Below are 27653 nucleotides of genomic sequence, written 5' to 3' on the forward strand. Positions count from 1 at the left end.
GGCGGCGGCGGGGGCGGGAGGGAAGGCCGGCGGGAGCTGCTCTCCGCTCGGCGGTCGCCGCGCCCGCAGTCTGGAGGCGCACCGGAGCGGCCGGGGCGCCCCCCGCGGGAGCCCACAGCCCCCCGAGGCGCGCATCCAGCCGCGGCTCCTTCGGCCGGGCACGCTGCGCCCAGGGGCTCGGAGGTCCCCGCGTCGCCGCCGCTCCCGAGCTTGTGCGACGCGGGCTGGCCGGCGGGGCGGCGAGGGCCCGGCCCGCCTCCCCAGCGCCCGCCCCGGCTTCTCCCCCTGGCGGTGGAGCCTCGGCGGCCGCCGGCTGCACTCAGCGCGCCGGAGCCCGAGCCGAGCCGAGCCCGAGCCGCTGCCGCCACCGCCGTTGCCGCCGCCGCGCGCCGCTCCCAGGCTCCCTCCCAGCGCGCCGGCCGGGGTGTGGGGGGCGGCGGGCCGGAGGGACGAGGGCGGGCGAGAGGCGCGCGCTGGGATTGGCGCCGAAGACCGGACCCTCAGCCGCTAGGGGTAAGTGTGGGCGCCTGGGAGTACGCTTAGGGGTGCGCGGCGCGGTTCTCGACGCCCGCCAACCCTGCCCCCTCACCTCTCCCGGGCCCCCACCACGCGCACCCCTCCTCTTGCCGCCTGCGGCTTCCTCTTGTTGTTCGTTGTTTGGCTGGGCTTTTTTTTGGGGGGGGGTGAGAAGCGGGTGATTGTAGTGTGTGTGCCAGCGGAGGAGGAAGTCAGGTGAGAGGGCCCTACGCACCCCCCCAAACCCAGCCCGCGTGGGGTGTATCGCTCCCCACTAGGGGCATGTGGGCCAATTTTTTTTTCTCGTCAGTATTCGGTCGAGACGATCTCTCCTAGGGGGCCTCCTTCCCTTACAGCCTGCTCTGTCCGTCTCCTTCCAGCCTACCCTCGCCCCTCAGCACCCATCCAGGAGTGCTGCACCCCAACTGAGGAGCACGTGGTGGAAGGAGAAGGAGGGGGGCCCTCTTGCAGACCCTCACCCCGCGCCCCTGCCCATTTGTTTAATATGTATCCTCCCGCTGGCCGCTGTACTTCTTTAAAATCCACTGGGAAAAGACCCTGAACTGAGGTCCAGTTTCTCCAAAAAGCTGGAAGCAAAGAGGGCAAGTGATGAGAATTTAATGACAGGGGGTTCGCGGAGGAGAGGGGCAAGGGAACCTTCCCAGAAGGTGAATGAAACTCCAAAAACCTCTGCAACAGCAGAGTGACTTTGAGGTTCAGGAGACCAGGCTAAGGAGAAATGAGAACTCCATCAACTTTGCCCCTCTCCTCCTGCCATCCTCCACCCCAACCCCCACCCCGCCTGTAGGAAGCTAACAGGTCTTTTGTTTTGTGTTGTGTCGTCTTTGGGAAATTTGCATTGAGTATGACAACAGAAAATTACTACTGTTTACTCAAAGTTAAGGGGATTGCAGAAAGGAAAAACAGTCTACTTTTTTCTTCGTGTGTGTGTATGTGTGTTTGTGTGCGTGTGTGTAGTTGTTAGGTTTGTAGCTCGAACTGCAAAACGTCAGTTTGTAACAATAAGGACTGTAGAGCCGCCTCGGTGTATTTTTAGAAGCTGCACTTTCCTGAGTTCCTTTCACACAAGGCTTGCTCTCTCATTAAGTCCCCATACATAATTGTATTTAGAGAGAAGGAAACTATGGAAGCAGGAGGGAGATTGCTAAGATCTCCATCCCGCCAGCGCAGAGCACTGTTTGCAGTGAAGTTCCTGGAAAGTGACTGTGGGCTGAGAATTCAGTTTTTCCTAAAAGCTCTGTTAGGTCCTCTTCTGTCAGATGTCTATGAATAAAGCACGCTGGGAAAATCCTCATATTCGTGCAGTCTTATTTTATCTTTTACACAGTGGTTGATTCTACTTTCAAGTCCTGGTAACAGCACATCAACTGTGCTGTATTTTTGTGTGGTTTTTCTAAATAAAGGAGGATAGCGCATGTATTCTTGCTGCTTTCTGATATGCCAGTTCTTTCCTATCAGTGGTGTTGGATTCACTGGAATGTCCGTCTCTTTCAGTTGATTGTCACTTTATGCAAAGACAACAATTCCAAAGACATAAGAATATAAAAAGTTTATGAATTAGTGTTGTTTTAGAGAACTAGCCCCTCGTTTCTAAGATGCAAGTGCCCATCTCAGCTCCTGGTTCTGTAAAGCAAAGCAAAAAGGTATAAATGGGCAAAAACAAAGCACAAGTTTTCCCTCCTGGACCACTTCCTGCATCCACAGGACCCAAGAGACAACGAATCTCCTGCCTTAATTTACCAAAATGCTGAATTGCCTAACTAGTACAAATATCTCCATCTGGGAATGACATCAGGTTTGGAATGGGAAGAATAAATTCTCAGTCTTTAATTACTGCTTATTAGCAATTTCTTACAGCAGGCGGCTGATTCTCCAATTCTGAAAGGCTGAAGTGAAGCTTAACAGAAATTGAAATCCATAAATAAATAAATAAATAAATAAATAAATAAAGTGGGTTTTTTTTCTCCCTTACACAGTCTTACGTACTCATTTATTTCCCAAAGTTATCAACTAAGTTCCCTGAATCTGAAGTATGATACGCTCCCCTGCATGAAACCAAAGGAACATTTTGCCCCAGCCTTTTGAATTTGCTTTTTTCCCCCTAAATAGTCTTGAACAGAGAGCTCACAGGCTCTATTATAATACAGAATTATGTAATGATGCGTACAGTGCATTAGGTAACATAACTTGATAAACTCTTTTGTAAACCTTGCCCCCTGGCACATAGTAGGAATACATTAAATACTTACTGAATTAAGATGTTAATGAAATATTGTAATTGGCCACAAATTCAATAGTACTAGGATAAGCCTTTTTTTTTTCCAGAAGAAAAAGGTATTTTGCCTGAAAGTTATTAGGCTAATATATTTCTGCTCCTAGATTTTTTTTTAACAAGTCCAAATCTGATTTAAATGGTCAAAAGGCACATAAATATGAAACATATCAAATGGTCAATAATAATAACTAATGTCAAAAGCTGATTATTTTCCTAGGAGAATAGACAACAAATCCTGCCTACTAAACAGTGTGAGAAAGATGCAAAGGAGGGATAAAACAGTATTGTCCTGCAGGGAATTTGTTTGGTGGCAAGATCACATCAAAATGTGAAAACACAACTCACTGTATCAGTAAATGGATGAAATCAAAAGAATATTAGAGAAAATAGATTTTTCTTTTCTTTTTTAGACCAGAAGAACTAGACATCCTGAAGTTCCTGGTTGGAATGTATTTTTGAAGTTAATTTGTCAGGTCAAACCTTCAGGGGCTATCAGGGCAGACACCTTGAGTGAAGAGGAACTCGCCGCTTACCGACATACAGGCAGAAATTTTATCTACAGAATAGTTACCGCAGGGTAAAGTTCAATGTCTATTGCGTGTATAAATGAGAAATATCCTAAGTAGTTCATTCCATCTTTGTATACTTTATTACATTTTTTTAAATTGAACAAAATTGATGCAGACTTCCCTCAAACTTTCAACCCTAAAACTCCTAAATCCTATAAACCCTAAAACTTCCAACCATTAGTCTCAGTTCTGCCAAACAGAGCAAATCTGTTATAATAGTTAGGAGAGGCTATCTTATGCCAGAATAACAAACAATTCCAGTGTTTAGTGATCTGCAATGACCAAAGTTGTTTTCTTGGTCGTGCTGAGAACGTTGCAAGTCCACTGGTCTGTTCCATGTCTCCTCATTCAGGGTCCCAGGCTGACAGAACAGTTGCCATCTTGAATGTTTCATGTCACTATGGGAAGAATAAAGGTCATTCAGAGGGTGTCAGGGTGGCACTGAAATGCTGTGGCCAGAAGTGACACACAGCATTTGGGCTCACGACTAATTGGCCAGGATTAGTTGCCGGGCTCCATAGAATCATCACAATAAGGCCAGATAGTACAGCCTACCTTGTGCCCCAAAGTAGAGAACTATGGTGCACAGCTTTTAAGGACTAACATACTCTTAGTGGCCCTTGTGCATTGATATCCTCTAGCTAAACGATCCCACCTGCTCCTTTGTGGCCTAAGTGTTTCATTCTTCAGGGTAAACTCTGCTGGAGAGGCCACCACATTATAGGGAGGCAGGCATGCTGTGACTTCTTCTCCATCTATTCTCTCTTTGAATGCAGCACTACCATCCTACCCCTTCCCCCCAAATTGCGGTGCCCCCATCAATTTTAAGTCATTCTTTATGTATTTCTTGATATTATATGTATTTTATTTTTTCAAGGCTTGTTTTCCGAGAAGGGGTACCATGAACAGGAACTTTTCAGAAGTGTTATCTGGGGGAAAAAAATGTTATCTGAAGATGTCACGATCATTATCAAATTTTGAAATTTTGTCTTGAATAGTTACTTCCCTTATTTTAAACATCAAAATTTTGCAACACAAATAAAAACTCTCTTGGAAGTATTCATTCATTCATTTAGCCATCTTTTTGTTCATTCAATAAACACTCACTTATTGATGGCAGATACTCTATTAAGGACTGTGTATATGGAGACTATTAAGAGTTCTTCTTGTTAAGAAACACATTTTCCGGGGCACCTGGGTGGCTCAGTCGTTAAGCATCTGCCTTTGGCTCAGGGCGTGATCCCAGAGTCCTAGGATCGAGCCCCACATTAGGCTCCTCCACTGGAAACCTGCTTCTTCCTCTCCCACTCCCCCTGCTTGTGTTCCCTCTCTCGCTGTCTTTCTCTCTCTGTCAAATAAATAAATAAAATCTTAAAAAAAAAAAAAGAAAGAAAGAAACACATTTTCCAACTGGGCACACAGAAAGAAAAGTCATTGCAAAGCTAATAGAGGCACATAGTGCTATGGGAACACTTGGGAAGAAGCAAATAACTCTGGCAGGATTTAGGAAAGTTCATAGAGGAATTGAACTAAGTCCTGAGGATAAGTGAGACTCTTCTAGGCAGAAAAGGAAGATAAAGGATATTTCAAGCAGAGAGACCAATATGAGTAAAGGTGTTCCCTAACACCAAGCTTGGTGTTTAGGGAACTACCAGGAACTCAGTGTGGCTGGAACATGAGATCTTTGGGAAGCATGAAATCAAGCAACTACAAATTGAGAAGAGCCTTGCAGACCAGCTAGATCCCATCTATCAGATTGCAAACTCCTCCGTTTACTCTGGGCCAAGCATGGGTACAAGTAAGCAAAGAAGACCAAGTTGAGACCATAAGCAGTGGTGGAGACTCTGGCAATCTGGAGAATATATTCCCTGTCCAAATGGGATAGTCAACGTCAATGATGCTGAATGTCAGGTCTTCCAATTGAGGTTACTTTTTTTTTTTTTTTAAGATTTATTTAGAGTGGGGGAAGGGCAGAGGGCCAGAGGGAGAGGGAGAGAGAATCCTCAAGCAGACTTCCCACTGAGCGGGGAGCCCCCCACCCCCACAGGTCTCCATGCCAGGACCCTGAGATCATGACCTGAGCCGAAATCAAGAGTTGGGGCTTAACCAACAGAGCCACCCAGATGCCCCTGGTCTTCAAGTTGTTAAAGAGAAGTTGCTAATTTGGTTTTATATGAAAAATTGAAATATTAAATGTTGAGAACTTACCCACATCTTAAAGTACACATGTGGGGAGAAAACATGTCTACGGATGAAAATGAGCATAAAGACCTCCAGTCAAATGTCTCCTACCGTATGAGATAGGGGGTCATTAAAGATCGTGAGGACGGGAGTAACACCAACAGAAAACTCTTCAGAAAGATCACTGGGAGGGCACCCAGCTGGCTCAGTTGGTGAAGCACGTGACTTTTGATCTCAGGTTTGTGGGTTCAAGGCCTGTGTTGGGTGTAGAGATTGCTTAAAAATAAAAATCTTAAAAAAATAGATCTCTCTGGTGGCAAAGTAGACAGGAAAAGTCTGGAGCTTGGGAGGCTGTAATTGATACTCAATAATATCATTTGAGGGATGATGCAAAGCCCTTTATAACACTGCCTTTTTTAAGTATACAACTTTCCATGTATATGGGGGGCATCCGATAAATATTTGAAGAGCTAATGAATGAAAGAGAGAAAAGCTAAAGTTTTAGAAGGAGGGCACATTTTTTGAGGACTCCTTATGCCATATGCTTCCTTTGTTAGACTTAATTTTTCAAGAGCACAATGATCTTACATTGATCATGTGTAATTTTTGTATCTCTCTGTGATAAATATTATTGGTTTTTAAAAATGCATAAATCATCTAGAGAAGGACATAAAGATCAGCACAGCATCAGAATATTATCTAGGACTAAGCTTACTGATCCTACCTTGTAAAGGAATGCCAGCTAAACACATGACTCTTGGACCAGGCCCTAAAAGTCTGTAGTCCCAGGCTTTGTAAAACGACACTACACCCTTTTGTGTAGCTTATGCATATTTATAGTGAAGGCCAAACTCTGTATAGTATAGTGTGTGTGTGTGTATATATATATATACATATATGTATATATCTATATGTATATATAGATATGTATATATGTATATATATGTATATATGTATATATGTATATATATACACACACACATACATACACACACACATATATACATACACACACACACACATATATATGTATATTATATATACAGGGGCACATCCATGTTCTTAAAGCCACTCAATTCATTGAACAATCAAGTCTTTAAATTCTTAGCAATTTGGCTCTACAAATTGTAATTTTTTAGCTCAACTTTCTTGAGGTATAATTTATGGACAATAAAACCCATCCATTTTATGTGTCCCATGAGTTTTGAATACAAAGAAGCAGCATGAGCAGATTATAATATTTTAAGTGAATTTAAGGGAAAAAATAGACAAAATTTATAGACATATAGGCAAAGCAGCCTTAGGGTGTCAAACCACCTGGATTCTAATCCAGGTTCAACTGGTCACTAGCATGACCTTGGGCCAGTCTCTTAGCTTCCGGCCTCAATTTCCTCATGCCTTTGGTGGGGATTATCCTTGTGCTCACCTCCTGGAGTTAGCAAATGCTAGATCTTCAACAGGGTTAGTGGTCAATAAAGATTATGTTTTCTTTTGTTAATGTTGTTGTCATTATTATTCTGATAGAGAGGAAATCCTGGGATGTAAACAAGAGGACAAAGTGAATTGACTGGAATGTAAGGGGGATAGAAAGAAGCAAGTACCTCCTGGGTGACTTGCTTCTGTGCCAAGGGGACTCAAAGCCAGAGAATAATGATGGCCTCCATTTCTGGAATATTTATTTTTTACTGAAAGATTTTGGAAGAAATTATTTTTCTATTAAAACAGCTACACACACAGTGGAATGCTTTTTCTCTTCTATAACTTTTGTGGAAATGTTTGCCAAGTCCAGAACATATTCACTAGTAACATTTATCTTAAAATTGTTAAAGCACCTCCTATTTTTATATGCTATGAATGCTGCCCAAATGTAGACTCTTTGCCATTAGTAAATGTTTACATTTTAGATGAAAGATGTGTTGGAGTAGGAAAAAAGTAATAGAGCATGACCTTGGGGAAATCAAGTCACCAGGAAGAAAAGAGGAGAACTGGATTCTAGTTCTGATTCTGTAACTAACCAACTGTTTTGTTGATGTCAACAAACATCAGGGTGGGGATTGTTTGTTCTTTTCACCCCTAATTTCCGCATACTGGTAGATCTCAAACTTTACTGTGTCTAGGAATTAAATAGAATGCTTATTTAAAATGCAGATTCCTTGGCTCCATGTCCATAAATTCAGATCTGGTAGAAATAGAGCGGGGATCCAGTGATCCATGTGGATTCGGGAAACTTGGGTTAAAAGGGACAGAAATCCAAATCATAAATGAAAGTTATGTTTCACTTTTGATTCTCGACCCCCCTCAACACACACACACACACACACACACACACACACACACTCACACACACACGTTGGAAATGCAGCGTAAGGAGTGCTTTAGGCATAATTAGATCTATCTGCTCAAATAATGTCACCAACTATCTCTTGCTTCTGCTTTCTTCTGTGTCATCTTCTGCTTTAACTTCATTCTTAGTCTAGTTTTCCTTTTACTGTAGTAAGCTAGTCCTTCCAAGCTTCTATTCTTCTGATAGAGAAACTCCAACAAAAGAGCACTTTCTTTCTCAAAATTTCCATCAAAAGAACTACACCTGATTGTGATTATATCAAGTTGTATCGTGTACTTATACCTGCACTTATAACCCTGATCAAGGGCTATGGTTCTTTAACTCACCAGTCTTGGGTCAAATGCCCACCTTGGATTTAGGGGTGTAGCCACCCTACGCAAATTGTATAGGCTGGGAATGGGGGAGGTATTGTTCTCCGAGATAAATTGGAGATAATTATTCCAGAAATAGGGAATGCTTATTAGCCAGACCTATAAATTTTCCATCCACTACTGTACATTTTTTAGAAGTACTTAGATGAGGATGAGCCAAGTGCTATGGTACAAAAGGATAACAGGTGTGCCAAGGTATTGAAACTTTCAACCTTAAAGATGACCCACAAGAGCCTGGGAAGGGCTTAGGATGCTCAGAGTTCCTGAGCCAGTTGCCTCATACAGTTACCCCAGAGTTTTTGGCAAATATTAAACATTTTCTATGTGTGCCGTGAAGATGATTTGTATGCAGGTCATCTGTGACTTGCACATTGGGAATCAATGGATTTCGAAATCACACTTTGAGGTCATCTTAAATATACAATAATATTATTTCTTTTGGATTTTCCTGAGACAACTTGGAAGCTGATTTATATGATTGAAAGGGCAGTAAAAGTTCCAGGTATGGTACACAGAAGAGAGACAAACAGACAGGACCAGCAGTTGAATCCTGCTTTGACTTGGTTATTAGTTTTGTTTTGTTTTGTTTAGTATTCCTGGACATAGGTAGTTTGTTCCATCTAATAGATATAGTCCTAGCCTGGTTCTCAGTATGCCTGGCTCCTTTTAATATTTGGAACATAAATGGATGCACATTATACAGACAATGGAAAGGGGTAAACTGGCAACAGCATGAAACAGAAAACGGATTTGACTGTTAGTCATGAGATATATTTTAGGTATATTACATGCAAGTTTATGGAGGAAGTGAATTCTGATGAATGAATTATTAACTCATTCTTTTAAGTGAAGAAGTTACTATTATTTTCTTAAACTCATTAATAAAGTTAATAAAAGAAGTCTGCCTCAGCATTTTAGTACTGAGTCATTAGTTTAGTTTCAGATGGCTTCAGATGATCCTTCCCCCAACTTTCCCCTCTGCCAAAGCAACCCAATACACAAAAGAAAGTGTTTTCAACAAATGGTGCTAGGATAACTAAATATCCATACAGAAAACAAACAAACAAAAAAAACCCTTCATCCCTACCTCACACCATACACAAAAATTCCTTGCCAGTGGATTATAGCTCTAAATGTGGAATGAAAACCATAAAGTTGTAGAGGAAAACATCACTTGGAGATAGACAAAATTTCTTAGATAAGCCATAAAAGCAATAACCATAAAAGAAAGACTAGATAAACTACATGTTAAAATTCTTAATTTCTCATCAGAAGGAAAGCAGGGGGAGGAGTAAAGCCTCATGATTAAAAAAATCATTGCTACCAGTAGGATTTTCTCTCCTATGCATTAGTTCAAGTTCTTTTGACTTGTAAGTGATAGAAGCTGACTCTGTGAGCTTAAGGAAGAAGGGAAAAGCACAACTGGAGTTTTTGTGGAATCCAAAGTCAAGGGTGCAATGGGGTTTCAGGAATAGATGTATTAAGTGCTACAGGGAACCCAGTCAATCCTCTCTCTCCATATTTCTTCTCTGTCTTTCTCATGGCAGTACAGTTACCTCTTCTCCTCAATTACATAGCAGATCGTGATTGCCAGTTGTTCTTGAACCATGGATGCTTCAGTCAAGCCACCCAGAGAAAGGCCCATCTTTCTGTCTTCACAATTCGTAGGGGTGAGTCTGATTGGCTCACTTGGATCTGGTGGCCACCCATAGTCTAAGAAACTATGACCAGAGACAGGATGATGTTTAAAAACATAGCAACTCCTTTCATCCATGGGAATGTAGGGTGAAAAGAAATAGCATTCCAGTTGATATTCTCTCTACATTTCCTCTTTATTAGACAAAAGAGAGTTGATGGAAGTTTGTACTTGGTCAGTTTTTAATGGCTACTAGTTTTGGTGTATTGATACACTATCCCTTTGTGTATCTAACGTTGCATCTCCACATCTCTACCAGTTGACTAATACATATTAAGGACCATAAACAAAATTAGTCCATTTTAAAAATGGACACATTTATTTGTAAATTATTAGCCAAGATCTATTCAAATGCAGACATGCTTTGTTCTAGTCTGGATGTACAATAAAATTAATTTAAATAACTTTAATCAGCTTCAAAAACAACAAATTCCAAGACAATTAGGTTAACTTTAAGAACTCATATTTATTAAGTTAACAGATGGTAAATTAAAAAACAATGAAGCTAATTTTTTAAATCATTCATTGAATTTAAAAAACAGACATTTAACAAAACTGTTTTTAAGCTGTTTTTTCATCCCAATATGCATATTTTAAGATTCCAATTTGGGGAACTTCGGGGAAGACACAAATGAGTTGCACTATAGGAACATTCTTCCAGTGAATTACACTTTTTAAAGGATTTAGAACCACCTGGAAAAGAATTTTATGAATCCAGAAGGGGGAATGAAACATGAGAGACTATGGACTATGAGAAACAAACTGAGGACTTCAGAGGGGAGGGGGGTGGGGGAATGGGATAGACCGGTGATGGGTAGTAAGGAGGGCACGTATTGCATGGTGCACTGGGTGTTATACACAACTAATGAATCATCGAGCCTTACATCGGAAACCGGGGATGTACTGTATGGTGACTAACATAATATAATAAAAAATCATTAAAAAAAAAAAAAAGAATTTTATGAATCAGCAATAAAAATATAACAAATAAGCATATTCTAGAGAGTGGGAAGAATGAAAAGTCTACTTCATCAATTCCAGTTTGCCCTCTAACATGCTCCTATGGCCTTCTATGTTGCTGGCCCTGACACACTCTGGGAGTTTCCTATGCTAGCAGAGTGAAAGTTGTTCCTGGCCAGAATTGTGTTTCTGCATTTTAACGGTCAAACATAAGACTTCCCTTTGATGGCTTCTTGGGCCTTGTGCACCAGTGACTTGAAATATGTCGTAAATGCTAGAAGCTGACTCTGCAAACTTACAGGAAAAAGGGAATTTTGTGGGAGCACATTGAAGACCTGGGGTCTTTTTCTCTTGGGCTCCCACTTTGTCGGGTCTCTTGGCAGTTTTTGGAAATGGAGCAATGAACATATACCAACACATGAAGGATACCAGAAACTGGTTGTTTCCATAGGAAAGTTCAATCATTTCTCCCACTTCCTGTGGTTTTGTAGATGGAATTAGAGGTAACATCATGGCTACATTAATATACATCATTTGCATTGTACTTGCTATTATTAGTTTTAACATGATGGCATATTTAGAACTATAGCTATATATGTAGACATGCAGTTACTCCATAAAAATACCCGGAATAGATTTGTTTGATCAGCTGGTTGATCAGTTAGTGTTATAGTTTTTTCTTTACTTGGAGAGTTGCAAACTGCAATATAATTTATTTTATGGTCCTAGTAACACATCGTCTAAGATCCTGGTTTTGCTTTATGTTGTAAGTCTTACATTACTTGATTGGTAATGTTGAGAATCGTATTTACTTGTTTTGATAGATCAATTTATTGGTTACAATTTGAGTTAAAAACAATTAGAAATATAAAAACACATTTATTATTGAAATTATGGTAGTAAAATTATCTTATTATTGTGCATTTGAAACTACTTAGCCCCAGCCCCTTTTCTCCTTGAAATAATTGTTTTTATAATAACCTTCTGATAATACGAGGCTTTTTAGGAATGTAATTATAACAATATAGCAGGAGGGACTATATTGTTTTTAATTAAACAAGAACAGGTAAAAATAAGAATAGATTGTGACTAAATGAAAAATTCAGTAGGTGAAATTTCTGTTTTGCAGAAATAGAAATTAGGGATACAGAAGAAAAGCTTCATAACTAGTCTAAACATCCAAAGAAAATGAATAAAAGTTAAAAGGGTTAAAGGAAATTGGATAGACAAATTATGGAGGTCTAACTTAGAATGTAAGCTCCTTGAGAGCAATAAACATCTTATTATTGTAACACTAGTCCCCAACAGAGGGCTTACCACATAGTATATGCTGTTAATATTAGATAAACATTTCTTATACTTATGAATAAAATAATGGATGTTCCCCTGAAACTAGAGCAGGTGGATCAGAAGTAAAAATCGAAGTTTACAACAGAAGAAAACTCTGTATATAAAAACTGCACTAAAGTTGTAAGGTTTCTTTTGAGGAAAATTAAGGGGTAGAGATAAATGGCTTGTCACAGGCTGGTAAATTTTTAAATTTCTAGAACAAACAAAATTCCTTCAATGTCTAAGAAAACAGATATCTATTTTTGTAGATCGTCTTCATATTTCTTTTACGGAACAAGAACATTTCTAAGACCAAATGTAAATTTTTACATAATTTTAAGCAAAACAAGTTTGATTCTTTAAGTTTTATGCCTACCTGATTATTGGCTCATACATAAGAACAACAGAAGAACATTTTTAAATCAGGAAGGTGTCAGAAGGTATAACAACTAAGAGTACTTTCTGTAAAAATTGCAAAGAGATATCGTCTAGATCACTAAGTGGTCAGATACATAAAAAATCAAGAACAGGAAATACCAGGAAAAAGCTTAGTGCTAACTAAGCACTGAGGGTCAAGATGAAGTAATAAATGAATAAAATATAGGGGAAATTGAAGGGAATTAAGAATTGATGTTAATGATTAGATGTTTTTCTTTACTAAGGGAGCAATGCTTCCAATAGAATAATCTTATAAGGAAGTTTTTAGAATTTAAAATAAGAATCTGTAATTAATAACCACAATGTGGAAAGAGGACATGGAGAACACAAAAGCATTAGAAGTTGCTGTTTTATTTTTATTTATTTATTTAAAGATTTGTTTATTTATTTGAGAGAAAGCACGTGGTGGGGAGGAAGAATGGGGGAAGGGAGAGGGGAAGAATCTCAAGCAGACTCCCCACTGACCTGGGAGCCTAATGCAGGGCTCAGTCTCACGACCCATGAGATCTTGACCTGAGCCAAAATCAAGAGTCAGGTGCTTAACCAACTGAGCTACCCAGGCACCCCTGTTGCTTTATTTTTAAATCATTAGATAAGAATGCATTTAAGGGTAGTTGTGAACAATTTAATATAGATACTAGTTGAATGGGAAGGAGAATATCTATTTTATAAATAATTGTAGGAGATAAAACAGTTCAAAAGACAAAATGGAAAGGAAACAATAAGGAATTATTGAAAAGAAGAAAGTATAAAATAAGTACAATCAAGCTAAAAAATTATGACAAGTATAAATGTCTTAAATTTCTCTATTCAAATGGAAAAATCTCCATATTAAATTAAAATGAAAGTCTTATGATTTGGTGGTGCTTGGAAGAGTCATACTTATGGGGCGCCTGGGTGGCACAGCGGTTAAGCGTCTGCCTTTGGCTCAGGGCGTGATCCCGGCATTATGGGATCGAGACCCACATCAGGCTCCTCCACTATGAGCCTGCTTCTTCCTCTCCCACTCCCCCTGCTTGTGTTCCCTCTCTCGCTGGCTGTTTCTATCTCTGTCAAATAAATAAATAACATCTTTAAAAAAAAAAAAGAAGAGTCATACTTAAAGAAAAATGACATGGAAATATTTTTTAAAAGGGCAAAGATTTTGCAGCCTAACATGGTCACAAGCAGAATTTTTTCAAAAAAAAAAAACAGTAAATAAGACAAAAAGGACTATTTTACAATTATTGTTAATGTAATATTAGTAAAGGAAAAATGGCACTGAAAAATAATGCATTAAATAAGCTTAAACCTAAAATAACTTAACATGCTTTTTAAAAATGCAATAAAGCTCATCATAAGAAAATAATGAAAATAATGTACACCCAAGCAGTGCAAAATTAGAGGTTAAACTAATAAAATATTTCATATTGGTAAATTAAATAAGAAGTAAATTATTATTTTCATAGATTGTTTTGTAAAGTGTTGGATAAAATTTAATACTTGTTCCTGATAAAATGAAAAGAAAAATAAAATATTTTTAGCATGATAATAAATATTTTTAACTAATAGTATTAAAATTAATGTAAAAATACTAGAAATATACATGTTTAAAAACAGGGATGGGGTAGAAGTTGGTATAATCATTCTGCCATAATAATGTTATTAAACATTATTCTTAAAGTCCTTATCAATATATAAAACATACTAAAGAAAGAAGACCTCGGGGCACCTGGGTGGCTCAGTCGGTTAAGTGTCTGCCTTTGGCTCAGGTCATGGTCCTGGTGTCCCAGGATCAAGCCCTGAGTTGGGCTCCCTGCTCAGTGAGGAGTCTGCTTCTCCCTTTCCCTCTGCCCTCCCTGCCCCACTCATGCTGTCTCTCTCTCTCTCTCAAATAAATAAATAAAATCTTTTTCTTAAGTAATAAAAAAGAAGACCTGTAAAGAGTGAAAAAATATACATTATCATTATGACTGGAAAAAATTTTTATAGCTTGAAAACCCAAGGAAGTGGAAAAGATGTAAATAAACTTAATAAATTAGTAAAATATTGGCAGACATATGACTAGTAACATAAATCAGTTATGTTACTAATATTTCTAAATATTAGTAACCATTAGCTTAAACATAAACCTCTAAGAGAGATTTATTTTATAAGAGCAACAAAATATATAAAACTCTGAGTTTAAACAGAAATATGTTACCTATCTAAATGAAACTTTTTTGAGAGCTCCAAAGTATAGGTTTAATGGGAAATCTAGCAATAATGTCTCTTCTGTTTTTCACATTTTGAGGTAATGGTGAGAGGAACTTGATTTTGACATAAATCTGGAAAAGAAAGTATGCAAGAATAGTGGAAATCAGTTCTCAGAAAGAAAGGTAATGAGGACAGACTAGTTTCATCAAATATTAAAATATATTATAAAGTTATAATAATTAAAACCATGTGATATTGGCACCAAAATAAATTAATGAGGCAAAATACGTGGTCAAAGTAAATCGTACTTTATATAATAATGGAATATTTGTTAATGTCAGAACACAAATCAATGGGAAGGAAAAATATTTTATAATATATGGACAGATTAACTGAAAAAATCAATTTGTATACTCATGATACATGTATAATACAATAGCAAAACTCAAAATGTAGGAAGTCTAAAGGGATTTGTTTTTATAGGTTTAGAATACTGTAACAAATTGCAAAGTAAAGATAAAATATATTGGTTATATTAAGACAGCAATAAAACAAACAAACAGTAGGCCAGGTACAATTATTTGAACATAACAAAAGGTCAATAATCATATTATTAACAGAAGCTCATACAGACTCCACAGCTGAGAACTAATACATGAGATAAGAATAGAATCATGTATGAGATGACTAAAATCACATTTCACAAAAGATGAAATATAACACATTTGCAAACAAATAAAAACATTCAGCCTTACTAATAATCAATTGAATATACACTAAAACAAAAATAAGCTGTATTTAGGTTTAATCAATTATTTTAAAATTAATGTCAAGGATTTACATTCCCAGCTGTTACAGATTATTTTCATTTAGATCAACTTATCCTCTGAGAGAAAGTGGAAAACCTGGATAAAATCTAGCAAATATTTGTTTAAAAGCATCTCAGAGATTCAGGGCAGAGAGGATTTGAGAGGCAGAGAACCCAGAGGGCAGGGAATCCAAAAGAGATCTCATATAAGATCTTACGTAACTTCCTGTTAGAAGCTAAGGTAAAACCCCACTTGGGAAAGATTTGATCACCCAGAGGTTCAAATTATCTCTACAATTTTTCATATACAATGTCTGGCAATAAAATTACCAGCCATATCTGTACCAGATCATAGACTTTAAAATATCTGTGATTAATAAATTAACAAAATTAGATGAGAAGATAGGGAATTGTAGCATATTATTGGTAACTGTGATAAAAATCAAATGGAAATTCTGGAACTGAGAAATAAACTGACAGCAATTAAAAACTCAATGGATGGGTTGAAGGGCAAACTAGAAACAGCTGAAGAACAGATTGATGAACTGGAAGGCAAAGCAATAGAAGATTTAATGTTAATACCTAAAGTCAGCAAAGTACACTGGAAAGTGGTTTCTTCTTACATAACTGGTGGCATATAAATCTATATAATACTTTTTGGAAACGCTTTGGCAATGTAAATCAGATATTAGAACAAAAAAGATTCGTCTTTTGACCCAGTAATCTTATGTCTGGGAATGTCTATTAAGGAAATAATTTTTAATGTGAATCGTTTTATGTATAAAGGTGTTTACTACAAACTTACTCATGATACTAGTAACTGTGCAGACAATGTTTTAAGTGCTTTACTTCAATTAATGCAATTAATCCTCCCAAAAACCCAAGTAGGTGGAGGTGGTTACTGCTAATACCCTCATTTTACAGATGAGAAAACTGAAACATTGAGAGGTCAAATAGCTTGCTCAAGATTATGTAGCTAGTGAGTAGAGAAACAAACATTTGAACCAGGCTGTCTGACTGCACAGCCTGCACTTGAACCTGCCCTGGGCTGTTGGAAACAACCTAAATAGCTAACAACTGGAGACTTGTCAAGTAAGTAACATACTCAGTCTGTGTAATATTATGCAGGAATTAAAAATGAGCATCTTGAACACTTTTAGCAACATAGGAAATACTTCTGATATGATATGAAGAGAAAAAAATCAAAATCCTAGAACTATGACAAATAAAAAAATATGCATATAAATATGATTGAAATCAAATATCCCCAAAGGCTAATGACAATTATATGAAGTTGGTAGCACTTCTTCCTTTTCTCTTCTTCCATCTTTCATTTTCTCAAAATTGTGTGTGTGTGTGTGTGTGTGTGTGTGTGTGTGTGTATACACAATTATGTTTCATATATAAAATACCACTATCTATACAGAAAAAGGAGTAGAGCATATTGGGTAAGAGCCCGGGCTCTAGAGTCAGACTGCCTGTGTCACCGCTTACTAGGTGTGTGACCCTGGTCAGGTTGTTGAACTTTTGTTTCTGAGTTTCTAAGCTTATCCTATAAAATTTGGATAATTATAGTACTTATCTCATAGGCTGATTGTGAGGATTAAATATGCTTGAAATGTATTTATAACAGTGTCTGAAAGTTAAATATGTCAGCATGATCTAGTATTGTTATTGTTATTTTACAAAGAAACCTCATCGTTTTAGACCCTGAGTGACCAGATAAAAATGACAGTTCCCTCCTGCCAGTCTTTGATAGGCACACACATTAGCAACAAGTTTTGCTTCTATATATAGATCTTTGTCCTTTCTATGAATTCCCCAATGCAGAGATGTCAAGGAACCAAGAACCATTGGCTGAGGGGGCACTTCTGAACTCTTTCCAAGAAAGCAGTGTAATCAAATGTCTGAGATATGTTTTTTATTTTAGAGAAGTTCAGCCTCACTGCTTGGGTCACATCTGTGAGGACAAGAGTGATTGAAACTGCCCATTGAAGCCAATATTATACTAACATCATCGTCAGTGAATTAGAGAAAATATTTGTCTATTTCCCCAATTTTTACCCTTCTCTGGATGAGTGACTTTTTACCAGCTCCCTGATCTGACAGTTTGAGTAACAATAGAAAACTGTTTATGAAACAGGACATTTGTCGTAACTTAATTTTTCTGAATTGAACACCCCAGGAAGCCTGAAAATGTGCTTCGAAACTTTTTTCCACCTGGCAGATCCAAAAAGTTCAGAAGATTTTTATAGAATTTCCTCATCCCTTAAAACATTTGCATTGAAATCGTAAACAAACAAAAAATCTGTTAGATGCCAAGATTCACTGTTAGCTGTCTTAATGGCTAATGAATATAAGACCTTGCAATAACCCTCACCAATTAAAAATTAACAGGTACTTGTCAGGTAGAATATTGCAGTACCTATAGGAGGAAAGGATGCACATTGGTGTTTCATACATTTGTGAGAAAGATCACCTTTGATGAGTCTGTCTGGTTTCCAGGATGTTGCAGGTCTCTGCTCTTACAAGACTTTGGCTGCAGAACCCAGGGCTGAACCCCTCTAGGTGTTAGCTGTTTCCTGAATGCTGTCTGTCTCTTACCTGCCTCTGTCAAGGCCCTGTGATGTTCATTGGCAATGTCCTTTGGTTAAACTCTCTAAGCATTCTCAGCTCTATGATATGGTCAATGTCCAACAAATCACCTTAATGTCTGAGCTTTACATTGTTGCTAAAGTTACTGTGCCTTTTGGAGTTATTCATGGAACTGGATCTATCTACTGGATAAATCTATCCTGGATCTATTCTGGATAGATCCCACCCCCACTTTGTTTCAGGATTTATCACAAACCTTTCCAACTCTTTTTCCTAATAGGCATGTTCTGTTATAACACGATACCACTTCTTAAGACAGATTCACTGTCTAAGTCACAGGCCAGCATTTCACAATTAGTGGTGACTGGTCACATGATAATAGTGAAATTCCTTTCCCCTTTTGCAGAAATGGATCAAAAGATTCAACCAGCAAATGGTGAATCAATGGCAAGTCAATAATAAGGTGAGAGATTATGTTACTAAAGGATGACCTCAAGATTATTATTATACAATGAATTAATTTCTTATGTAGATAAATGCTGGACCATTTATTATTGTCATAGTATAACTGGAGGTGATTTCATGCGTTCGTAATGCCACATGAGGTTAAATGGAATTGGGCATGGTCCCCTCTCTAACATGTTACCAGTGTCTGAATTTGGGGACATTTCTAAACAATTCTGGGCTTCAGGATCTCCGCTTGAAAACAGGAGCAATAGTATTTATCTGTTAGGTTATGAAGGCATTGTTCTAACATTCTATGAATGTTAGAACAGGCAAACACCTGACACCCAGCAATCACTTCTTGAGGGCTAGTCCTCCCTACCCCTATTTATGGAGATAGAAGATAAAGAGAGAAGACAGAACTCTGCTTTCATCTTCAAATATATTTTTCTTCATTGATTATCTGATGAATATAACCATTGACTCGGAAAATAGGTAGAATTTTCATCTCTCCAACCTTCATTCTTTTTTCATTTCTTAGAGCTTTAATGAGCGTCTACTATAAGCTGAGAGCTGAGTGCTGTGGAAGACAAAAAGGAGAGTGATCCTATTCTCATGGAGATTGGGATCTAGAAAGAGAGGATATATATATATAAATGCCAGTAGAGAGACAAAATATTGCCTTCGTTTATTAGAAGGAGAAATTATTTTAACTGGGGTTATCACAGAAGGCTTCATGGAGGAGGTAGTGATAGATCGGGCTTTAAAGACGAGGTATAATTTAGGCAGCAGTGAGAGAGGGAATACAGTGAACCAAGACTGAAGTAGCATGATTGGGTGGGAAAAACACTAACCTGGGACTGGAAAGACCTGGGTTGGCAATACCTCGGTTGAACTACTCCCTGGCCTTCGATTTCTTTATTTGTGAAATGTGTAAAATAATCTCTGCCCTGTTGGTCTTTCAGGGGTCTGGAGAAGATCAGAAGGGAGCCTGCACGTGAGATCTCTTTGGAAACCCTGAAGCACTCTGTGCATGAAAAGGGTAAATTTTTTCTCTCTTCCGTTGTACCATAAACTCCGTGAGAGCATTTGACAGGGTCAGTTATGTTGGTCTTTAAAAAAAATGTTTGAGGAAGTATATCCAGACAATCACACTATAAACCTTAAGTCGTTATGATTTTTATTTGCCGATTATACGTCAGTAAAGAGGGGGAAAGTTTTGATAAAACAATGAAGCATTGATTGAGTGAACGAATCCATGAATGTTATGGACTGACGTGTCCCCCCAGAATTCATATGCTGAAATCCCACTTCCTAATGTGGTAGTATTAGGAGGTGGGGCCTCTGGGAGGTACTTAGGTTTATATGAGGTCCCGAGGGCAGAGCCCCACGATGGAATTAGTGCCCTTACAAGAAGAGGAGGAGACTCCAGCACTTTCTCTCTTCAGCATGTCATGATACAGTGAGAAGGCAGCCATCGGTAAGCCAGGAAGAGGGCCCTCACCAAGAACTGAATCTTCCGGTACCTTGATCTTGGACTTCCCAGCCTCCAGAACGGTAAAAAATAAATGTCTGTTGTTAAGCCGCCCAGGTGTGGTGTTTTGTTAGTCGCCTGAGTGGACTAAGACAGTGAGTAAATAAATGACTGAAACAAAACAAAGGCACAGAGGAGGAAAACATACAATATGAACAAGGAGTAAAGGGTTATCTTTGAAAATATGTGGTACAGCCAGGGGTTAGGAGTGTAACCCAGAGCTAGGGGGGTGGATGGAGGGCCGCAGTCCTCAGAGGATGTTCTGTGGACCAGCAGCGTCAGTATCATCTGGGAGCTCGTTAAAAATGCAAGTTCCTGGGCCCCCACCCAGGCCTGCGGAATCTGAAACTCAGGGGTGGGGCCAGCAGTCTGTTTTAGCGATCCCTCTAGGTCATTCTGGTGCAAAGAAAAGTTTTAAGAACCATTACTTTGTACTAACATGGGGAGTTTGGAAATTATTCTGCTGTAAATTCAGTGTTAATGAAGGTTTTTAGCTGTGGATGGATATAATCAGAGCTGTATTTCTAGGATGATGAGGCATGAAGCTTTGCCTAAAAGAATTTATGGCTTCGATGTAAAAAGCACCACTGGAAATACTGGAAAACACATTGTATTTGCCAAGCCCCAGAGTGAAAGATTTTGATTTTTCCTGATTCCAAATAATATCCACATCATCAGCGAAGAGGCAAAGCAGAGCAGGCATTGCTCCCAGGCCCTGGAGAAACCTGCTTGGTCTACAGAGACCAGGCAGGATGAAAAAGTTTCTGTGAAAATACACGAGATAACTGTCAAATATGGTCCTAACTGATCTTAGCGAGGCCTCTTAGTCCTGAGCAGCTGTGGGGAAACACGAAATGGAACCTTCCACACCACGACAAACAGGCAGCTCTTCCTACTATTGGCCTAACTAGCTATACTGGCTGAAAACGCAGCTCTATTTAGGGCTGGTGGAGACAGGTCTGCCAAAGGGGAGGGCATCGTGTGGAAGAGAAATGAAGAGCCTCAAGGGAAAGCAGTTACCTTAAGAGAGAGTCTAGAAGCCCAAGATGCCAGTGTCAGGTGGGAGAGAGTGGAGAGGAGAAGGATGAGGGCTGTTCAGAGAGGTTTAGGACTGCTGGGATGACCAGTCATCTGGGTTTGCCCAGGACTCAGGATGTTCAGGACAAGCCCTGTCAAACCAGGGCAGTTGGTCACCCTAGAACTATGCACCCTCGCTGTGTTGAAGATCTGGGGAGAAGACTTTGTGAAAGCAGAAAAATCGCTTCTCTAAAGCTTGTGTCTCAAAATATTGTCTACAGACTGGCAACGTCGGGGTCACCTGGGAGTTCGTTAGAAATGCAGCTCCTCAGGCCCACCCTAAACCTACAGGATCAGACCTGCACGACAGCAAGAGCCCCAGGTGATTTGCATGCACACGGGTTGAGAAAGACTGCCTTAGAGGATCCTGTGAGCCCAGCATGGCTTCCCCCAGTTAAAAAAAAAAAAAAAAAAAAAAGGAGCACTGATGGGGAGCCGAGAGAATTTCTTGGCTGTGATAGAGCTTAGGTCCAGGTTGGCCAGATTCTAAGCTGTAACTGCATCAACCCTGCCTGGGAAGGAGCAGAAGCATTGAGAAGGTTATATGCGAGGGGTGCCAGGAATTGAGAGCAAAGAGGGAAAAGGACAGTTGACACAAAGTAGCCAAGAGGGGCCTCCTGACCTATTCACAGTAGTTGCAGGAATGCAGGAAAGCCAGAAATCCAGCAATCGTGTGGTGAGAATAAAGCTAGAGAAATACTCTTCTGTTCTAATACTGTGACCCTGTTTTGGTGAAAAACAAGCTGATGTGGGCTGGGAAATGAATTATGCTTGAAAATGTGGAGTCACAGCACTGCGGGTAAGCTTTCAGAGAAAGACAAAAAAGGAGCACCCACTAGAAGTATCCAGCGTTAGCATCTTGGCCTCCCTCACTTGCATCTCACTCAGAAATGCAAAGCAAGTTTAGTTTTTTCTTTGTCTCTACCTGGTCTGATCATTATGGGTTCCAGCTCTGCATTCTAGCAAGAATAATTTGCACTTAATTCATAGTGTTTCATTTTTCTCCAGCTTGAACATGATTCTTTGATTTTAAACATTCTAATGTGCAGCAGAATCACCTAGAGGGCATGTTAAAACACAGATTGCTGGGCCCACCCCAAGGTTTCTGATTCAGTACATCTGGTAGCAACTTAGAATTTGCATTTCTAAGGAGTTCCCAGTTGATGCTGATTTTATTGGTCCAAGGAACACACGTTAGAACCTCTGATTCAAACTATTCAGCATATTATTCCCATCCAAAGGTCATGGTTTCAAAAGTCTTAGATTAATACTTCTCAAATTGGTTGATGTTTCCGTTCCATCTTGGATCAAATACATGGTCTTCCTACGTTGGACGAGTACGCAGCTCGTGGCACAAACCACTCGCAGGGCCGGCTCAACACATCTGCACTGGGCTGTAGCTTGTTCAACAAGACACGTCCACTGGTCACGTGCTAGGATGTCCTGGCAATGCCAATTTGTGATAAAAAAAATTTGTAGATACCAATTCTCACTTGTATTTCTCTCACTCCAGACCAGTAATAATGTATGGACTGGCACTGGCCCATGGGCCGCATTTTGAGGAATGCTGTTTAGATGACTCAGTCTGTCTCAAATTCTTTACCTTCTCTTTCCCAAGGTAACATTTGGGTATACAGGGTGACGGGGAGTCTTATTTTATCCCTGTGGCACCCCTGTAACATGCACCATCCTCTAACTACTCAGTGATCCTCGGATTCATTTTTTCTCTGGAATGGGGACCATTGAAATGCAGCTAGGTCCCATCTGGTCTTTAGGAATGATGTGTGATGCCATAGCCCTGAACACGTCCCCTAGTCCCCAAGTTCCATCCCTGTGGCCTCTTTCCCTGCTCCTGCATGGCCACTGGTCTACCAGTAGTCTCACTGGAGAGGTAAGAAGTTCCAGGGACTCCTGTTTCCCACATAAAGGCCATTAGGAGGCAGGAATGCCTTCTTTTTTTTTTTTTTTTTTTTTTAAGATTTCTTTATTTATTTGAGAGAGAGAGAGAGCGAGAGAGCAGCGGGAGGGGCATTGGGAGAGGGTGAGGAGAGAGAATCTCAAGCAGAATTCCCACTGAGCATGGAGCCCCACTTGGGGCTCAGTCTCATGACCCCAAGATCATGACCTGAGCTGAAATGAAGATTCAGGCACTTAACCGATTGAGCTACCCAGGTGCCCCGGCAGGGATGCCTTCTAAGTCCTATGCGTCTACCACCTGCTGCCGCCCCTGTTCAGTTGCTTCCGAGCCCCACGGGATGTGATGCTGAGCCAAACAGTCCGAGCCCCCTAGAAGCAGTGGAGTGCTGGAAGGCGCTCATAACCTAGCCAATTGTTAGTTTCTCAGGAATTGTGCACTCCAGTTGTTCAACATGGCCATAATTTAAAATTAAATGTTAAGAACATGCATTTAAATAAGTTATATTAAAAGCAAAGGTAATTAGTACTCAAAATCATCTCCTATTTATTTTACTACATTGGACTATTAACCTATGTTTAGCATATGCGTGTGGTGGAAATAGTATGTAACAGCGTACTACCATACAGCTTTTCTAAGCTCTGTTCAGTGCTGTCATGTTGACAGCTTCAAATCAGCCAACATAGGAGTATTTGCACCATGGAAGTGAGCAAACATTATAAATCAGGGCCCCATTATCCCTCATCTCCACTTCCCCAAGGCCAGTTGTTAAACATTTACCAACACACCATTGCTTGGAGCCTAAATCTGGGAGTGAGCCACTAACCCAATGGCTTCCGGTCACCCTTTACTTACCTACATGTTACAAAACTGCTCTTCCCCTGACGATTAGCCCCTAAAAGGTGTATGTGGAAGAGAGATATTGATGACTAGAACCCTGATACCATCTTATCTACTTGCCCTACTTCTGTCTCTCTCCTCTCCCTACCGTCTCTTGGGACCAGAAGAAGCAATCTTCTGACTTTTTATTTCCTCCACAGCATATCCTTATACATTAAGGATAAACATTCATGGCCTAACATTACTCTCTTGACATTCTTTCCTCAAACCTATAAATTTAGTCTAGTCATAAGAAAACATGAGATCAAATTGAGAGACATTCTATGAAACTTCTACCTACTCCCCTTCAAAACTGTAAGATCATGAAAGACAAGGAAAGGCCCGGAAACAATCATAGCTTGGAGAAGACGAATGTACTAGATTCAATGTGGTATCACAGATTGGACCCTGGAAAAGAAAGAAAATTGGTAGAAAAACTGGGGAGATCCAAATAAAGTCTGAGTATGGTACCAGTGTTAATTTCTTTAATTCCAATTATTGTATCATGTTCTGTAAAATATTAACATTCTGTGAAGTTGGATAAAGGTATATAAGAACCCTATACTCTATTTGCAGCTCTTCCATAAATATACAATTATTTCCAAGTAAAACTAATGAAGGGAAAAATTCATGACCTAGGTAATAGGTGGAATAGATATCTTTTCTATTCTATGGAAAAAACTTACAATCTGCATGCACTTGCTTTGTGATATGCAAAAGGGGAGAAACATAGGGATGGTAGAAAATCTTTTTCTCTTACTGAAGCTTGACTTTCAAGTGTTTTATCTTTTGAAGAATAAAAAAAAATTTTTAGATGTTGTAGGTTGAGCAATAACTCGTTCTTTCCCTTTCTTTATAATCTTGCTGTAATAAAAAGAATCCCCCCGCCCTGAAACTGATGTTTTCAGACCACGTAAAAGGTCAAATACATAGAAAATAGGTGAATATAAATTGAAAATACTACCTTTATTTTACGCAGATCTGAAAATGGGCCACTGCTCACACAGCTACAGTTCTTTCTAAGTGGAAGGATAGCCAGGAAGAGAAATCCCTGAACAGGGAGGAATAATGTGCTCTAAGGCAGTGCTTCTCAAACTTGAATTTGCATTTGCTTCATTTGGGGATCTTGTTAAGATGCAGATTCCTTTTCAGTAGATTTGGGGTGGGGACCCCAAATTAGTCTGATTTTCTAGTAACTTCCCAGGTGATGCCATGCTGCTGGTGTCTGAGTAGCAAGAGTCAAGGACCCTTTCTGAGGAATTTCCTCTTCCCTTGCCACAGTAGGCATAAGGAAAGTACTCGCTGCCCAGAGGCTTAAAGACACATAGGAGATGCTCAGTACCTCTGTAAGACCAGAAGTAAAATAAACCAGTTAAAACAAAGAAGAAACATATTAATCAAAATAGGACATTATTGCACATACTGAGATGGGGTGAAAGAAGGACTTTTCAGGAGGTCGCTGGACTTGCAGAGCTGTTTTTGAAGTTTAACTGGAAGCCCCGAGTAAGTCATTTATGTAAGTCATTCCCTTTCACTACGTAAGGAAAATTCAACATTTTCTATTAAAGAGGAACTGCAGCTTTCGGAATTCCTGAGTTGTACAGTGCCAATTTACGTGAATCTCTTCCCTCCTCCAAAAGTTTCTAATGATTATAGTTCCTGGAAAATAATATGTCATTTTTTCAATGCATCCTTTAAACCTACAAAAAAGTTCTTCCAAAATTTTACGCTAGAAAAACAGGTCATTTGCCTGGATCAAAGAGACAACTTATGCTAGTCAAAAAACCATTACTAGGGGCGCCTGGGTAGCGCAGTGGTTAAGTGTCTGCCTTCAGCTCAGGGCGTGATCCCCGCGTTCTGGGTTCGAGTCCCACATCAGGCTCCTCCGCTGTGAGCCTGCTTCTTCCTCTCCCACTCCCCCTGCTTGTGTTCTGTCTCTCTCTGTCAAATAAATAAATAAAATCTTTAAAAAAAAACAAAACCATTACTAGGAGGAGAAAGTGTTATTCACGTGCACGTGCATGTCCCCCCCCCCCACTCCCCGTCATTAGGAGCTTCCAAGGTGTAACATGCACCTACAGAGTCTCTCTCAGCCCTGAAACGAAGGTGTTTTTCTGGAAGACTTGCTCCGTGGTCCTGTAGACCCTCTGGCGATCTTATACGTTACTTGTAAATGTCGTGGTGAACTTGACCAAAGCAGATCTGGCTTTGCTAATCACTTATTCATTCTTTCAGCCACCATTTCTTTATTTAAGAAGCAATGTTGCTTTGTCTTACAGATACATATTATCCAATTTGCAGGAAATATAAATAATATTGCAAATAGCAAAATGAGATCCAGTGTGCGGATTCCTGCATCCTGGTGGGCACAGTCCTATTTAGTAATAGCTTTCCCTTGCACTATTGCCATTGCCAAACAGACTGCTTATGCGATCTTTGGCTTTCTTAATGTCTCTTCGGGGATCAATAGAGTGTTTCTTTTTTCCTAGATGCCAACTTCATCTTCTTTATACTTCAAGAATACAGTATTAGTTTAAGAATACTTCGGAAATACAGTGTTAGCTTAAAGGACCACTCAATTTAAAGCAACCTGGTAGAGATTTCATCACCCATGATTGATAGAAGAAGAGTAGAAGAAAAATGTAGGTTCGTTTTATCCTCTGCCTTACAGATCTTTGAAAGAGAAAGTGGACTGGTTTTGAAAACTGTTCAGTTTTTGAAAGTAATTATAGCCTACATCATTCTTCTGATTTTTATGTGTAGATATGGGGACGTTATGTACCAACTACTTCTTTCAGCACTTGTGTTCATTTTTCTCTTGAAATAAATATTAATAATTGGAAATTAGAGAACTGCTGTTTTAATGTTTCAAATGAAATAAATCTGATATGTGAATTAACAACAAAGACTTATGTCTCAAATGGAAGAACAAGTCATGAAACCAATTTAAAGTTCAAGTCCAGCTTCCATGTTGGATTTATACTTTCCTTTTTCTTGGCTGTATTGGTCTGTTTTTAATTTTAATGTTGTTATTTTATTTGTTATTTTTGTCATTTCGAAACATAAACTTGTCTCAAATTCTTTGTGCAGTGGTGAGTGTATAAATAAGTACAAATAAAGAACTACCGATCCATTTCTACTGTGAACTTTGTTATTTTAAATGTGACAACTATTTCTCAATTGTTTGTGCACACGCAAGTGTTGGCTGAGCCAAATTCTTATGTATAAGAAAAATTGATGACTCTGAAATAAAAGTGCAAAATATTATCTCTCATGCAAATAATGCCAATAATATCCAAGAAAGCAAGAAAGCTTACTTAAAAAAATAATTGTCCGAGGGCACCTGGGTGGCTCAGTCAGTTAAATATCTGCCTTCAGCTCAGGTTGATCCCAGGGGCCTGGGATCGAGCCCTGCATCAGGCTCCCTGCTCCGTGAGGAGCCTGCTTCTCCCTCTCCCTCTGCCTGCCACTGCCCCTGCTTGAGCTCTCTCTCTCTCTTTCTCTGTCCAATGGGTGAATAAAATCT

The 27653-nt window shown here is 39.5% G+C and overlaps 1 long non-coding RNA gene across 1 annotated transcript; it reads left to right on the plus strand.

The window, feature by feature from the left end:
* Window positions 1-402: 402 nt before the first annotated feature.
* Window positions 403-27262, plus strand: LOC103679565. The gene is made up of 4 exons (XR_005836584.1): window positions 403-513; window positions 18685-18741; window positions 19688-19764; window positions 26617-27262. It is a non-coding gene; the product is annotated as an uncharacterized LOC103679565 (long non-coding RNA).
* The last annotated feature ends 391 nt before the right edge of the window (window positions 27263-27653 follow it).

Source organism: Ursus maritimus, unplaced genomic scaffold, assembly GCF_017311325.1.
Source record: "Ursus maritimus isolate PB19 unplaced genomic scaffold, ASM1731132v1 scaffold_20, whole genome shotgun sequence".
Lineage (NCBI taxonomy): Eukaryota > Metazoa > Chordata > Mammalia > Carnivora > Ursidae > Ursus > Ursus maritimus.